At 44.1% G+C, this 15,102-nt stretch overlaps 1 long non-coding RNA gene across 2 annotated transcripts in view; it reads left to right on the top strand.

The window, feature by feature from the left end:
• Positions 1-8,470, top strand: part of LOC141419210 (uncharacterized) — a 59,339-nt gene extending 50,869 nt beyond the window's left edge. Inside the window, exons 3-5 of one of the 2 annotated variants that reach the window (XR_012443873.1) lie at positions 3,760-3,968; positions 4,060-4,897; positions 5,924-8,470. This is a non-coding gene — a long non-coding RNA (uncharacterized lncRNA). Of the gene's footprint in view, positions 1-3,759; positions 3,969-4,059 lie in introns of both variants that reach the window. The other variant, XR_012443872.1, reaches the window with a different exon arrangement.
• Positions 8,471-15,102: the final 6,632 nt, after the last annotated feature.

The raw sequence follows: 15,102 nt of genomic DNA, 5'->3' as shown, positions 1-15,102 counted from the left end.
TACCCTGTAAGAATGGCAGGAAGTCAACTGACCATGCGTACCTTATTTCCATTACTCTGAATGCTTTAGGGTGTCCTTCCAGTCCACATTCATGACAGGTGTTAATCCTGACAATATTGCTGGTGCCAAGTGGTCACAGATGACCAGCTGACTGCTTGGTCATCATCTCCAATTGTCTAAACAAAGTTAAATTTCTGATTTGAGTGAACTGATACGGTGGTTGATGCCAGAGGAATGACCTCGAATGAACTTAATTCCATGAAGAATATTTTTTGAAATCTATTGATAATTTTTGGTCCTTCGCTTGTTTCCTTGCTGTAAGTATCTTCAGCATGGATTCCTAGGGGTGTGGTCTAGTTCTTTCTCAAGAGGATTTTGTGCTGCTGTCATAATCATCATCAGCAGCTTCCTTACCAAACTTTACATTTGTAAAGCTGCCTTCATCAGGACTCTTGGTGGCAGCTGGTAGTGAGTCAATTCAACAAGACTTTATTTGCTTATTAGAGTAAAGGTCCAGAGGTAGAATGGGATTCACCTACTCCATCTAAATAACATCTCCTCTTTAGTCTCTCCTTACCTTGCTTTAATTTTTCTTTATAGAACTTAGCACTACTTGGCATTTTGTTATGTATCTATCTAGTGTTTGTTTATTGCTTGAGCCAACCACCAGAATGCAAGCTGTGTAAGGGTAGGGTCTCTCCTTTGTTTATCATCAAATGCCAAGAATCTGGAAATAATCATGGAATATAAGACCTTAATTATTAATTGTTGAATGAAGGAAAGAAGGAATGAGTGATGAATGATATCATCAGAAAGTTATCTTTAAACATCTTTCACTCTTTCTCTGTGTTACTTTCATTTTCTGGACTGCCCCTTCCCTTGTGAGGGTGATGGCATCCAGCAGAAAGAGAATGTCTTTAGCTGAGTAGAACCAGCCTTTGCTCACTGGCCATCTTATGTATATGAGTACCCTTCAGCCAATGAGTATGGCCAGGAGGATGGAGTTAGCCTTAGTGAACCACAGAGTCTGAGGAGGGTGTAGCTGGACACATCTAACAATACATTGCAGCCAAAATAATAGAATTTATTAATTGCTTTCAGTTGCATGATATTAACTAATGTTCACAAAACTTTCTGAGGAAAGCAGATCAGAATTATCATTCCCATTTTACAAATGAGAAAATTGAGACCAGGGAGGATATGTTTCTTCAAGCAATTAAGACCAGGGGGGGCTCCCCCTTAACTTCAAGTCTTCTTGGGCCCCACCCAGCATTCTAACTACTGTATCAGATCACCTGAAGAAGGGGCTTAAAAAGTGGGAAAAGGCAAGAGATTTGATTATTTTAAAATCCTAAAAGGACTTTTACTTCTCTGGCTGGGTGATTTGACTTCTCTTGTGGATCTCAGTGGATCCAGCTGTTTGGAGTGATTGGTAATAACTAAATGGTTTTGCCTAGTGTGAGGACCGTGAAGACTCAATATGGTGTGAAGGAGTAGTGATAATAAATTTTCTGAGTACGATGACCTGAAGCTGGGAAAAATAAATGGCACTGTATTTAGACAGTTCATAATCCCTTCTGGGGAGCCATGCCCAAGCATCGAGGTTTACCTCCCTGCCAGCTTGGCACATGTGCATAGAACACCAATTTTTTGAGTTGAGGAGAACCTCAGGGAGCATCTAGTTCTATAAATTCACCCACTACTTTATGGCCTAGTGAGCCAAACTCTTAGCACCTTATGCTTGTTCTCCCCGCCCACACACACACAAACACACTTGGTCCCAGTGGTTGTGTCACTTTCTCTGTCTTGTTCTGGGGTAAGTGATAGAATATTTAGGTTTACCAGTTACGGAATAATTTTGACTGGGAAACACTGACCTGGTAGTTCACATTTTTAGGAGTAGGCTGGCAAAAAGTAAAGTAACTTGGCCAAGATTGTGTGGTGATCTTTGGAGGAACTGAGTCTTAAACCCAGACTTTTAATTTAACTCCAAGTTGTTTCTAGTAAGCTAGTGTGCTTCAACCTTGACTGAGTCCCATGCCAGAGGTTCTGTGTAATTGGCGTGAAGTGTGGCTGAAGTAGCTGGACTTTCAGAGCCTCCTCAAGTGGTTCTGATGTGCAGTCGTGGCTGAGAACCATTGAACTACACCCTGTTTCACACATTGGGGTGAAGTGTAACGCTATTGGTTGCTTCAGAAGAAGGTAGAGGACTTTGGGGTTGAAGCAAGCTGGGTTGTAAGAACAGATTACAGGATTATAGGAGAAGGGAAAACATCTAATATCTTTATAGAATCCACCTTGGCTGATGGGGGAAATCAATACTGATGTCTTAATGGACACTGTGTTGGGGATGTTGCCACTATTGGCTCATAGTGCTTTTGTGCAAGTTAGAAAAACATTCCCTCTAGGCAGACACAACCCTGCAGGTGCCCAAGTTGGCAAGAAAATGGTCACCTTGTGAATTTTAGAAAGAATCCACTCCATCTTGAAGGATAGAGTCCTGCAGCAAGTACACCGTCTAGTGAATTGAACAAGGACTGGAGTTGTGCCCCCACTTGCCACCTGGGATTGTTTGTTGTACAGTGAACAACCTTCATAAGAATTATTACAGTCTGAGATCAGGGAGTCCAAACAACTAGTCCCGTGCAACTAGAAGCTGAGCACCCAACTTTTCTTGACTTACATCCCTGCTAAGTTCATCTCCTGTTGTGCAAATGTGGTCCTAATACTCTGCTCCTTGCAGTGATAAGGAGACATTGGTTGGTAATGTAGAAATTGCTAGAGTCTTTGGGAGGTTTCCATGATATGTCAGGGCAGACGAAGCTGAACACAATCAGATACATTCCCTAAACCTGAAGAAGCTGGACCTTTGGAAAGCTGAAGCAAAGATGCCCAATATACAGCATGAAACCAAGAAAATAAGATGGCTCAAGAGAATCAGACGATTGTCAAAAATATAACTTAAAATATTTTTTCTTGTTACAAAAGCAATCTAAGCCAATTGCAAAAAAATATGGAAAATAGAAAGGAGCCTAAAGAAGAAGAAAAACCCACTTGAAATTTTGCTATTCAGAAATAGCCACTAACGGTTTCCTATTTATCCTTTTAGTCTCTTTTCTATGCTTGTAGATACACTTATATATACTGAAAAATGGGATCAGAGATACATAAGACTGTTTTGTAATCTGATTTTTAACGTAACTGCATTCCATTAACACTATCCACGTAATTAGTTATTCCTCTACCTTGTTAACAATTGCATGGTAATATGTTTAACAATACCATAATAATCGAATCTATCAATATCTATTTTGGGACTTACATTGCTCCCATTTAAAAATATTTTACATAGTGTTTGTTGAACGTTCTGTGAGTTTTATCTTTTGCCACATGTGTTAGGATTCTCCAGAGAAACAGAACCAATACTACATATATAAATCTGTAGGGGGAGATTTATTTTGGGAATTGTTCAGTCTGAGTACCAAGTGTGAGAACTAAGGAATAGGAAAGGTGTGTGTGTGTGTGTGGTATGCATTCTGATATCTAACGTCCTGAAAACTAGTAGTCAAGAGCTTGAATGTTTAAAGACAAAAAGATACATATCCCAGCTCAAAAAGAGAATGAGAGAATGAACCCTTCTTCCACTTTTCTCTCCTGCTGGGGCCTTCGGTTCATTGGATAAGGCCCACCCACATTGGTGAGGGTGGATCTGCTTTATTTATTTACTGATTCAAATGCTGTTCTCTTCTGGAAACACAGACACAGCAGAAATCCTGTTTGACCGGCTATCTGGGCATCCTTTAACCCAGCCAACTTGACGCATGGAATTAACCATCAAAACCATCCTGACTAAAGTCTTCAAAGTCAATGTTAAGGTCAAACACACCTTACAACAGAAGATGGTACCATTTTCAGCTCCCACCAGCAGTGGATGAGCATACAGGTTTCCTGGAAGCCCTTTCAAGTAGGTCAGAACAGTATCTCTGATTTATCAGTTCTTCAACTCTTTTTTTATATTTATTTGTGACTCATATGATCTCATGTAATTTTTCTTTTTAGCAATTCTTCAAGTCTTAATGAGTCCTGAGATGCAAGGGCAGAGATTGACAACTTGAAAATGGGACATCCCAAAGAGCTGGTTCCAGGACTGTTATCTCACTGCAAGGTTTCAAGAAAGATGTTTGTCTTTGTGTTGAACTTACGGATCCAGAAGAACTAACTGAGCCCGTGTGGTCTTTCCTTCTGTCATCGCAAAACCAAGGGCAAAGTTCATTCTAGGCTGCAAGTTCATAGGCATCCTCATTTCGTGCACCTGGCTGCCCAGCAGTGCTGTGAGCACAGTGGGGTGAACTTGCCTTTGTAAAGGAATTAAAAGACCTGGGAGGGCCATGATGCATTTCCCTGCTGAGAGTATGGGGAGCCACTGAACACACTGCCAAGTGAGGAGGACTTAGGATTCTTTTCTTGGAAACCTGTTTCTACTTCTTCTTCTTTGGTAACAGTTTAATTTTCATCATAAAAGTAATGTACACCCTCTAAAGAAATTGTGGAAAATATAGGAATATAAAATGAAGGAGAAATCACCTATAGTCATACTACCCAAGGACAAATGTCTGTACATATCTTTCCTGCCTTTCATGTGAATGTGTTTTTTTGTTCATGTGTCTCTATTATATAGTTGTAACCACACTGTCTGAATTCTTCTATTCTTTTTCTCACCTTAATATCATCATGCATCTTCCTTGCTATTACAGTTTCAATAACTTTTTGATTATTTAATTTCTAGTTATATGAATAAGTCAACACATGTTGTCTATTATTATATAATATTTCCACTTTGCAAATGAGGAACTGATATCCATAGGAGTTGCAAGCTGCATCCAACGCCACAAGACAGGTAAGAAATATAACCAACATCTCATTCATTCATCCATTATTCATTTATCCATCCATTCAACAAACATTTATAGAGGACTTTCTTTTGTATCATACTGTAAGGCTTTTGGGAGGCAAAAACATCATTCCTGCTCATGTGATATTTATAATTTAGTGAACAGTACAGACTTGTTGGGTTATGACAGTGCCCAGAGAAGGGGCACCTACCCAGTTTGGGGTCCACGAATTCTTCCTGGAGAAGTTAATGCTTTCAGTTCAGTCTTTCAAGAAGAATGAAAGTTGAGCAGGGAACTGGATGAGTAAAAAGGGGATAAAGGGAACAGACATGAGAGGGACCATGATATGCTTTGGGAATTGCAAGTAGTTGACCATATGCTTGTTGGGGGAGATGGGGCTGGGCTGGTAGGCAGGTACTAGCTCATGATTAGATTCTTTGCCCTACTAAGAACTTTGGACTTTCCCTTAAAAGCAGTGGGGGGACCCTCAGTGCATTTTAGACAAGAGATTTGCATAATCCTATTTGGAGTTTAGACAGAACCTCAGACAGTGATGTGGAAAACGTCCTGGAAAGACTGGAACCATGGAAACCAGTTAGGACAGTGTGCAGATAAGAAATGTTGGAGTCCACACAAGTAGGATAGTTGGGATGGAAGGGAAGGCATGGATTTAAGGAATAAATAGGAAGCAGGACAGAAAACAGACATCACTTTGTGTAAGGGATAGGGCATTATGATGACCACTGAGTTTGGGAATCCATGAAGCAAAGGGGACAATGAGCTGTGTCATCATGGATATGTTTTGAGCTCCATATAGGACCAAGTTGGTATTAGTGGAGAGAAATGAGAGGCTGTGGAGGAGATGAAGATTTGGAGTCATCAGGGCAGAGGTGACGTTCAGTCTGAAGGCTGAAGAGAATTAACCAGGACACGTGCAGGGCAGTGGTGTTGCTAACTGGTAGTTGTGAACCCCTTTATAGCCATCTTAAACTCATAGACCAGAAATCTGAAAAGTTTAAATAATTTTCTAGGAGTTTATAGGTACTCTGAAGGTCATCCATGGTGCAGAATGACAACGAAACTTAAAGCAGCCTCCCAAAGGACACCAGTGTTCAAGGGCAGGCAGTAGCAGCAACTCTTCAAAGGAAACAGAGAAGGAACTGTTGGGGGCACGCAAGATGAAAACAGTCAGAGAATGATGTCCTGGGAAGGGGCAAACAGCTTTAGGAAGGAAAACATGATCATCAGCGTCAAGTTCGCATGAAGGAAGGTGAAGTTCCATACATCGAACATCAAGAACATTGAAAGGACCCAAGGTGTTCAGTTTGTTGGTCAGTGTTCTGTTTCTAGACCCTACTCTTTTCTCCGACTCTTCTTTGGAGTCTCCAGGGAGAGAGTGTTCATCCACCACAAAGAACCCCTCTTATATACAACAGGGTCCATCTCCAGCAAATTTGGTGCATGAGAAGAGGAAATTGGAAGCAGGGGCTGAGGTTGCAGGTCAGTTATTGGCCCTCAGTTGTCTGACCTGTGTATACGCGTGTGATTTCTATGCAGCTTTGTAATTCTCCCCACAAAAGGTGAGCGCATCTCCCTTAACTTTTGGCTAAGCCATCAGGCTTTTTGTAGTTGGATGCCCACAGATGTGATGCACGGTGTGCCTTGGGCACATGGTTTTGCCCTTTTGAGATGATATCATTGTCCTGAGAAAAACCTGCTTGCTGACTCACCGGCCCTGGGTGTGTCGGTGTCAAGTGAGGTAGAGCCATGTCCTCTGACCCTTGACATCATTGTCACCAGAAAAATGGCCAAAAAATTGCCTTGGTTCTTGCATCCGGCAGAAGAATTCAAGCAAGATGCAAAGATTTAGTAAAAGTAATAGTAAGGTTTCTTAGGAAAGGATACATTTTCAGCAGACTGAAAGCACAACAGGGTCAGGGGTGGAGAGAAAGAGAGAGAGGCATTTCCTATTCTCCATGCGGAAAATGGGAACAAAAACTCAACATGGTGAAACCCATCTCCTGGTCTTATACTGCAGACTAGAGGGAATGCACCTGGTCAAAGGTCATGGGTCTGGGTGGCTGGCATGGTTGTTAAAACAGGGAGGGGTCATTTTGGCCTCTGGGGTGATTTCCTGGATTTGGGTCAATGTCTTGTTAAGAAAGACATTGAGTAAGTATTAGTTCCTGCTGTAATTGACAGAGAGTTTCTGTTTGAAATTCCTAACCTTTGCTTTATCTAGTTCTTAGGTCTTGATGATTAGGGTATGGATTACTCTTGGGTAAAGAGTGAATTAAGCTTTAGGGTCATGTCTGACTTCAAAGCATCCAGTGGTAACTTCTGGGCTCTGGTTACCAGATCTTAAATAGAGGTTAGTGGAGTTGGGCAGGTGAATTACAATTTTTTTTTTAATCTCTTCCTCTTGTGGCCACTGCTTCTAACTGTAACCTATCATCATTAGTGAGAAAGTGTGCATGTTATTGTATGCCATGGAGACTTTGAGGCTCTTTATCTCTGAGCATTTGGGTTTTACAGTCTTCTTTCAATAAAGCGCTGATGAAAGCTGCTATCTGAACTACTTTTCTTGGTCACTACCCCTGGCTCTCAGCTGGGACATTGTACCTCTGCTATAGACTCAGCTCCCTTCCTTCTCAGGATCTGATATGGACAGGAAGAATTGAAGCATTTCCAGCCCCACTTCCTGTTGCCCAAGTCCACTCACTTTTGAGGCCAGCCACGTGTGATCTGGCACTCATATATGAATCTGGTCTTTCTTACCTGTGCCCAGTGCTAATCAGGTGCCCTCCCCTCCTAATTACCATGAATTAGATCACTCATTTACATATTTTATTAGACAGTGCTTCCCTTTAGATATGTATCTCCCAAAGATTCATATGTTGGAAGCTTGGTCCCCCAGTGTGGCAAAATTAAGAAGTGACAAAACCTTAGGAAATGGGGCCCAGTGGAAGGTCACCAAGGCCAGGCCCTCAGAAGGAATTAAAGTAGTTCTGTGGGACCCCAGTTTCTCTCTGCCTTCCTGTCTTGCCACATGAGTGCTCCCTCTCCTACACAGTCCCACCATTATGATGCCATCCATCCTGAGATCTATACCAGAGTCAAGCTGAGATCTCACCATGCCCTTGAACTGACAGAATTGTGAGACAACTAAGCCTCTTTTCCTTAAAACATATCCAGCCTCATGTATTTAATTATAATGCTAGAAGACAGACTAATACAGACATTTATTATATAGCTACTGTATCCCATTCTTTTAGAAACTCAAACTCTCCTTTTTTTATAACTTAGCATTTTTATTAGTGTAGATTAGTTGTGCAGGGGAGTTTCATTGTGGCATCTCAATATATGCTTATAATCTTCCTTGATTAGGTTAACCCCCACCATCACTCTCCCTCCTCCTCTTCCTCCAAGCTCTAAGAAAAAGCAGGGGTGGGGAAGGGGGCTGGAGGTATGGCTCAAATAACTGACTGTTTTGCAAGCATGATGCCCTGAGTTCAAACCCTAGTCCTGCCAAAAACAAGCAAAAAATGAAACGGAAAAATATAAAAATAATCATTTGTTTCCAGGTAAAATAGCCAGTGCATTCTGGTGTGTATAGTGGGTGATCCACTGATGATAAGCACATTGTTATTCTAGAACCTACTGAAATGAAATTTTATTCATAAATCTTGGTTTCCATTTAAAAAATTCTTATATTTTTAATTATAAAAGCAATGCATGCTTGTTTTAACAAATTAAAATATCAAATTGCATTTAAAATTTAAATTAATTGACAAACTCTTGGTTTGCATGGCTCCCAGGGAGCTTGCTGTTGGGTAAAGTGAGGTTTAGCTGTGGCTCAGTCTTGTGTTCTGTATAGCCCTGGGCATGGCTCAGGGGAAGCTCCAGTTTAGTGAGTTGACAAAGTCTGCCACTTGCCAGCTCAGGGTGGCTGGAATTCCTTCCAGGAACATTGACATGGCCTCCTAACCAGGATCCCCTCCCCCAGCCTCTACCCAAGGCTGCCTGATTAATTAATTAAAGCCTGATTAATTAAAGTGCATCCCTGATCCTGTCTCTTGGTGCCCCAAGCCCTTCTGTGGCTCCCCATTGTCTTACTGAGTCAGTCTAAGTTGATGTAATGCTCATGAAGCTCTATCTGAAATGACCTCTTCAGCCCTTTTTCTCTTACAACCCCCACCCCCATGAACCCTGCGCACAGCCAAACTGCACAGTTCTCAGACCTGTCCCTCCCTCTCCACCTTCTGGGACCTGCTCTCACAAATCCTCCCTTGCTGGGGCATCTTTGTCTTCATTCCCCCATGTCCATACCACCCCCATTTTTCTGAGCTTCTCATCCCCTTTCTGATTTCTTCAACTAGAGTTGATTTTGCTTTTCTCCAATGGCCATGGCGCCATTATTTCTCTGCACCAGGGTGTCTCCACGTCAGCTCTGTAGAGATTTGAGGGCTGGGCAGTTCCTGATTGTGGGTCTGTCCTGTGTATTTCAGGATGTTCAGCAGCAACCTTGGCCTCTACCCACCAGGTGCCAGTGATACTCCATTACCTAGTTGTGACAGCCCAGAGGGCTGCAGACATTGGCAGTCTCCAAAGTCAGCTGGGAGGCAATATTGCTCCCATGTAAAAGCCACTGGTCTAAAGTAATAATTTTACAACCCACTTAGGGTTTGTGCCTTGCTGGGAGATCACAATCTAAGTATGCACGCCAGGGCTGTAAACCTCAAGCCTTTCTCTCTCCAGAAATGGCCTTCTTCTCTCTCTTTCTTCTATTTACTCCTTAGTCCTCCAGGTCTGCATGGCCTGCTGTCTCTCTCGGAGCTGTGCCATCTTGCCTCCTCTTTCCCCAGGACTCCCCTGAGGCCCCACAGCACTCTGCACAGACCTTGATCACAGCCTCACCAGCTCATCCCCAGGTAGAATATGAGTTGTGGCATGTCAGGGACCTTGGCTTGCTGCGGCTTCTCCAGGTGTGCCAGGGCCCTATACCAGGAGGTGGTTATGCACAAGAGTCTTACAGATCTAAAAGTTCTAGAACAGCAGTGCCTAGGTTCAAGTCCCAGGGTAAGCATGAACTAGTTGTGTGATTTGTGGTGATGTGTTAAGCTTCTCTGGAGTCTTAAGTTCCCTCTCTGTAAAAATAACATAATAATAGCATCTATCTTACTGGATCGTGTCAAGGATTTTGCATATTAATACATGCAAAATGCTTACCAGGTGCCTGGCATACACTAGCACTCCATAAATCTTAGGAATTAATAGAGAATGAATGGCTGTTTGTTGAATGGGCTGTCGGGGGGGTTCAGAGCTCACAGGCTGATATACCTTCTGTAACCAGGTGCTGCCCCTGAGGATGGAGACTCTGTCCCTCCCCTGTCCCTTCCAGCTGTCTTCTCCTGTGCTCCCCAGCATGGACTGCAGGGGTAATGGGCACAGGCTACTCAGGGAACCAGGGCTGTGAACTCACTTCACAGTGAGGTTGCCAGGTGGGGCGGAACAAGGACAGACATTAAAAACCTATTTTCTCACTGGGCATAAGTAATTGACAAAAAAGCTCTAAATCCATAGTTGTCAGGTGAAGTCATTTCCGAGGAAAAAGGATGGGGGGAGAGAATAGAGCAGCAGCCAGTGGGAGCCAGAGGGAGGGAGAGGAGTAAGCCTAGGAGCTGGAGAGACCAGGGCAGAAATCCCTGATCTGGGCGCTCTTCACTTTCTTTCTTTTTTTCTGGAAAGCAAAAAAAAAAAAAAAAAAAAGGTTTCTAAGGTGATGAAAGCTGTCCATGGAATTATGTAATGAGCCAGAATGAATTGCATTTGAAATCATTTAAATGGGATCTGGGAGCGTTTAATGCAGCTCGGATCTTAACTGGAGTGGTGAGGTAACTGTGCTAATTGTTGGCAATGATATTCCTGCAGAGAGGAAGAGACAGCAGTGAGCAATTAGCAGACAGAGGGGTAATTTCAGGGTCTGGTCTGCACTGTTTGGTCAGGAGAGTGAGTTCCTTGGTGTAGCTGCCTGGGGAGCTCAAGACCCCCAGCAGGGGGCAGGCAAAGCCCAGGACCACAGGGAGGGGAGATGCTGACTTAATGGGGAAGCCAAGGCTGGGCTCCCAGAGGTAGAAGCGGAGGCAGGAGGCATCTCTCTGAGGATGTCCAGAGTGGAGATAGAGTGAAGCTTCTAGTCCCACCTCCATCTTCCAGAAGGCCGGCTGTGAAAAGGCAGCAAGATTCATCCAGATTCCAAGTGAAGGAACAGAAATATCCCCATTCAGTTCTTCCTGCACCATTCCTGTATCTCCCTTGTTGGTTCCACCTTTAGTCACTACTTCGGGAGCACAGTATGACTCTGCTAATGAACTTTTTTGATGGACACATAACCCTGGCAAGGAATATTAACCCCATTTTCTGGATGAAAAAAACTAAGACCTTCAGTTGGGACTTAGTTGAGGACACACAGTCAACAAGTAAAAGAAGGTGACCTAAGACCCAGGGGGAGTGTCCAGAATGCCCCTAGTAGGCACTGCTTGTTTCTGTGTTTAGACAAGCATGAGTGACAAGCTCCCTGTCTTCCAGGGGAAGTCTGTAAGTCTCATTCCCCAGAATCATAGATAAGTATAGAAGATTTAAAATTTTAACTTCCATGGGAAAGATGCAAATGAGAGCCAGAGGAGAGGGGTTACTTCTGAATGGGTGACCAGCAAAGGTGTCGCCTTGAAGATGGGTAGCATTAGGATGTGGGGGGCTCTGGAGGAGGCACTGGAACACCCTGCATCAGTGGAGCATAAGACAAGGTGGGCAGGCAAGAGGCACGTATTGGGAGACAGCTGATGGTTTTCTGTGTCTGGAGAGGAGGTGGAGCTAGGGAAGAGTTGGGGTCACGTGATGCCTGCATTTTGATGGGTTTGAATCCCATTGTGCAGGCAATGGGCAGCTATGGGTGGATATTGAGCTAGGGAGAAGTGCTGCAGGTGATTAATCTGACAGTGATGGGGAAAGGCTGAGGCCGGAAAGGGGATGACTGCTGGAGCCAGTTATATATTGTCATGGTCACCCATAAAAGAGGAAAAGGGAGCCTGAATTGGGGTATTGGCTATGAGCTGGAGAGGGGGAGTCCCTCTCCATCCATCTCCCTGACCTCAGCACATGCTGGCTCTTGAGGCTGTGTTTAGGTCCTGAGCAGGAGTTGGACCATATGTATTAAATGCAGGGCACAAAGCCTGCATAACCAGGAGGTCATCTGGGTATCTGGACCATTCCTGGCCTTTGACAGGTGACAGCCAAAGCCACCCAAGATCGTGGGCTCTTTCCGTGTAGCGGAAGTCCACAACCTGTCTTCCCCTTTGAGGTCTGTGTTTAGTCATCCTGACAGTAGTTGCCTGCCTCTGTGCTTCTGAAGCACTGAGCGTGGTAATCTCACCCTGAGCTATTAGCACAGGGGATGTCTAGCTCCTCCCAGGAGTGAGGGGGACATGCAGCACAGTGGGCTCTGGTTTTGGTGTTAGCATGGGGACCTCATGACCTTTAGGTCTTTTTCTACTCCAATTCCTAATTTTCTTCTAATTGTGCTACTCATCCCTTCCATTCTACCCTCCATGCTGCCTCCTCCAGGAAGACTTCACTCACATCCTCAGCCACTTGTGCCTCTCAAAGGATCTGCTTCCGGGGAGACTTGCCTACATGTCACATGGATTTCTGCCTGACTTGCACACACTCCATAGAAAGCATGATGGAGAGAAATTTGGTGTTAATAATTTGTTGTTAGTATTTTGCCATTATTAGTAATGCTACTTGTGATAATTATTAAAGCTACCACTACACTTCCCCTGTGATGAGTACCTCAGTTCATTATTGCTAATTCTCAAAAAATCTTGCCGGGAGATGTTGTTACTACCATTTTCAAAGGAGCAAACTAAGATTCAGAGAGGTCAAGCCACTTGCCTGCTGTACTACAGCTGGGAGACATTAGGATTTACTCCTGGGCTGGCCAGTCTCTCTCTCTCTCTCTCTCTCTCTCTCTCTCTCTCTCTCTCTCTCTCGCTCTCTCTCTCCCTCCACCACCCCACCTTGGAAAATAACCATGCGACCCACACAGAGCGTGCTAAGCTTGGCTTATTGTCTGTCTGGTGGTCCCCTGAGGGTTGAAGCCACGAGGGAGGTTGCTGATTCTTCCAAACCCTGTGAACATGCAGTTTTCCACAGCTGCACACACTAGGTGGAGTGTTAGGGGCTGGAGAGCCTACACTTGTGGTTTCTCCAGTAGACGAAGAGGTTTGCTGAGAAAATGCAACCCCAGAGGTTGCTCTGCGGTCTTCCAGCCATAGGTGGAGCTGTTGGACCCTGGGAATCCTTGTGGCCCAGTTGCAGATGGATGGAAGTAACCTGGCAGGCTAGTCCAAGCTCAGAGTTTAGCTCTATTAATAGGAGCCCCAGTGCCCGTTTGTGAGAATGGACCCTGGAAAAATAACCTAACTGTCTACCAAGATGGGCCCAGTTAAATAAATTATGATTCACCCATATAATGGAATGCCATTAAAATTATGACATAGACTTATGTTGATTGATACAGAAAGATATCTCGCCATATATTTTGTTGAGAGAAAAGCATGTCTCAGGACATTTGATGTATAGCATTACCCCGAAGATATAAAATGGTGAAAGAGGAAGACAGAGATGGATAGCAAACAGGGTGCTCACCCAAACTATTAACAGTGGCTCTTTCCATGGGACGATTTTTACTTTAAACGTGTGTGAGTTTTTAAAGTAGCAAAAATGCGTTATCTTTCCAATTGGGAAAAATGAGGTTGGTTTCCATTTGAAATTTTACAAACCAAACTAAACAGGCAGCGTGTAGCTGCCTGTGTGTCAGTGACTAGTTACTTCCTCTCAGAGAGGGGAGAGTTGTCACCAGTGTTAGAAAAGCCTGAAGAGGCTGGGGTAGCTCCAGGCCCATACAACTCTGGCCAGGGCCGGGGTGGGTCTGAGGACTTCCCTGGGTCTTAGTTACTCAAATGGCTGCTCTCTTTTCCCCAACCTCTCCCTGCCTCCCTCCCTCCCTCCATCCCTCCCTCCTTCCTCCATCTTCCCCCTCCTCCTGGTGTCTCTGGAAGCTTTCATCTCTACAAATTCTATTCAGCAGTGAGCCCCTGAACTATCTAATTGAGATCAGAGATAAATAAAGTAGAGACAGCAGAAGACAGAGGGAGGAGGCCTAGTTTTAATTTGCAGCATTTCTCATTAATAACAACTTCTAATTAAAAAGTCTTCATCTTCCAGCCTAAGTCCAAGGGAAAAGTCTCCCCCCGCTTTGGCTGGCTGGAACCTTTGTGTCAGTGAGTTCAGAGTGCGGATTTTGCACCCAGCTGAGCCCTGTTTGTCAGAGGCCATAATTAAACTGAAAAGAAAACAACAACAACAACAAAAAATGCCATCTAAGCTCCAAAAAAACAAGGCCATACACCTTCTCAGGTGGTGGTACCCGCTGGAACATTCTTGTTAGAGATGGAGTGTCTGGCCATGATGAGCCATGAGGCAGGGGTGTGGGGAGTGTTCTTGGGGTTGCTGAAGCTGTGTGTCTGGTGGGGAGCAGAAGCAGTTTGCTTGAAGAGGGAGGGAGCTCTGCACCATTGTAGGATATAGTGGCCCTATCTTTTCCTTCTTCTACTCCTAGAATCTTCTCTGCAGACTCTCACTGTGTAATGCATGTGTGTGCACATGTATGTGTGTATGTACATATGTGTGTGCACAAGCAGGTATGTAGGAGATACCATGGGTGCTGTGTATATGTGTAGGGGTTTGGCTGCTGACAGAGGAGTGACAGCTGACAAATCTAAGACAGTAGGATGCGTCATTTAGTATTGATCTAAATACAAGTTTAATTTTTCCTCCAGAAACACTTCAATGACTTTGTTACTTGCCCAACTGAAGTATCATAATGGCTGTGAATAATGAAGGCCGAATGAACAAGAACCTCCTTGAACTTTCAGTGTCTTGGAGCCAGGGGACTCCAGCGCCGCCCCCTGCATGGTTAACAGAGCTCAGACTTAATGTGCCTAAACTCAGCTCCCAGCAGCCCCTCGTCCCCTCCCTCACAGATTTCTCCCATCTCACTTAAAGGCAACTGTACCATTCTGGTTCCTTAGGTTGGATTTTTGTTTGTTTTGGTGCTGGAGATCAAACCCAGGGCCTGGCTCATGCT

The sequence above is a fragment of the Castor canadensis genome, chromosome 19, assembly GCF_047511655.1.
Source record: "Castor canadensis chromosome 19, mCasCan1.hap1v2, whole genome shotgun sequence".
NCBI classification, from domain to species: Eukaryota; Metazoa; Chordata; class Mammalia; order Rodentia; family Castoridae; genus Castor; species Castor canadensis.
Note: the sequence above shows the minus strand (reverse complement) of the source record. Positions and strands in the feature narration are given on the sequence as shown.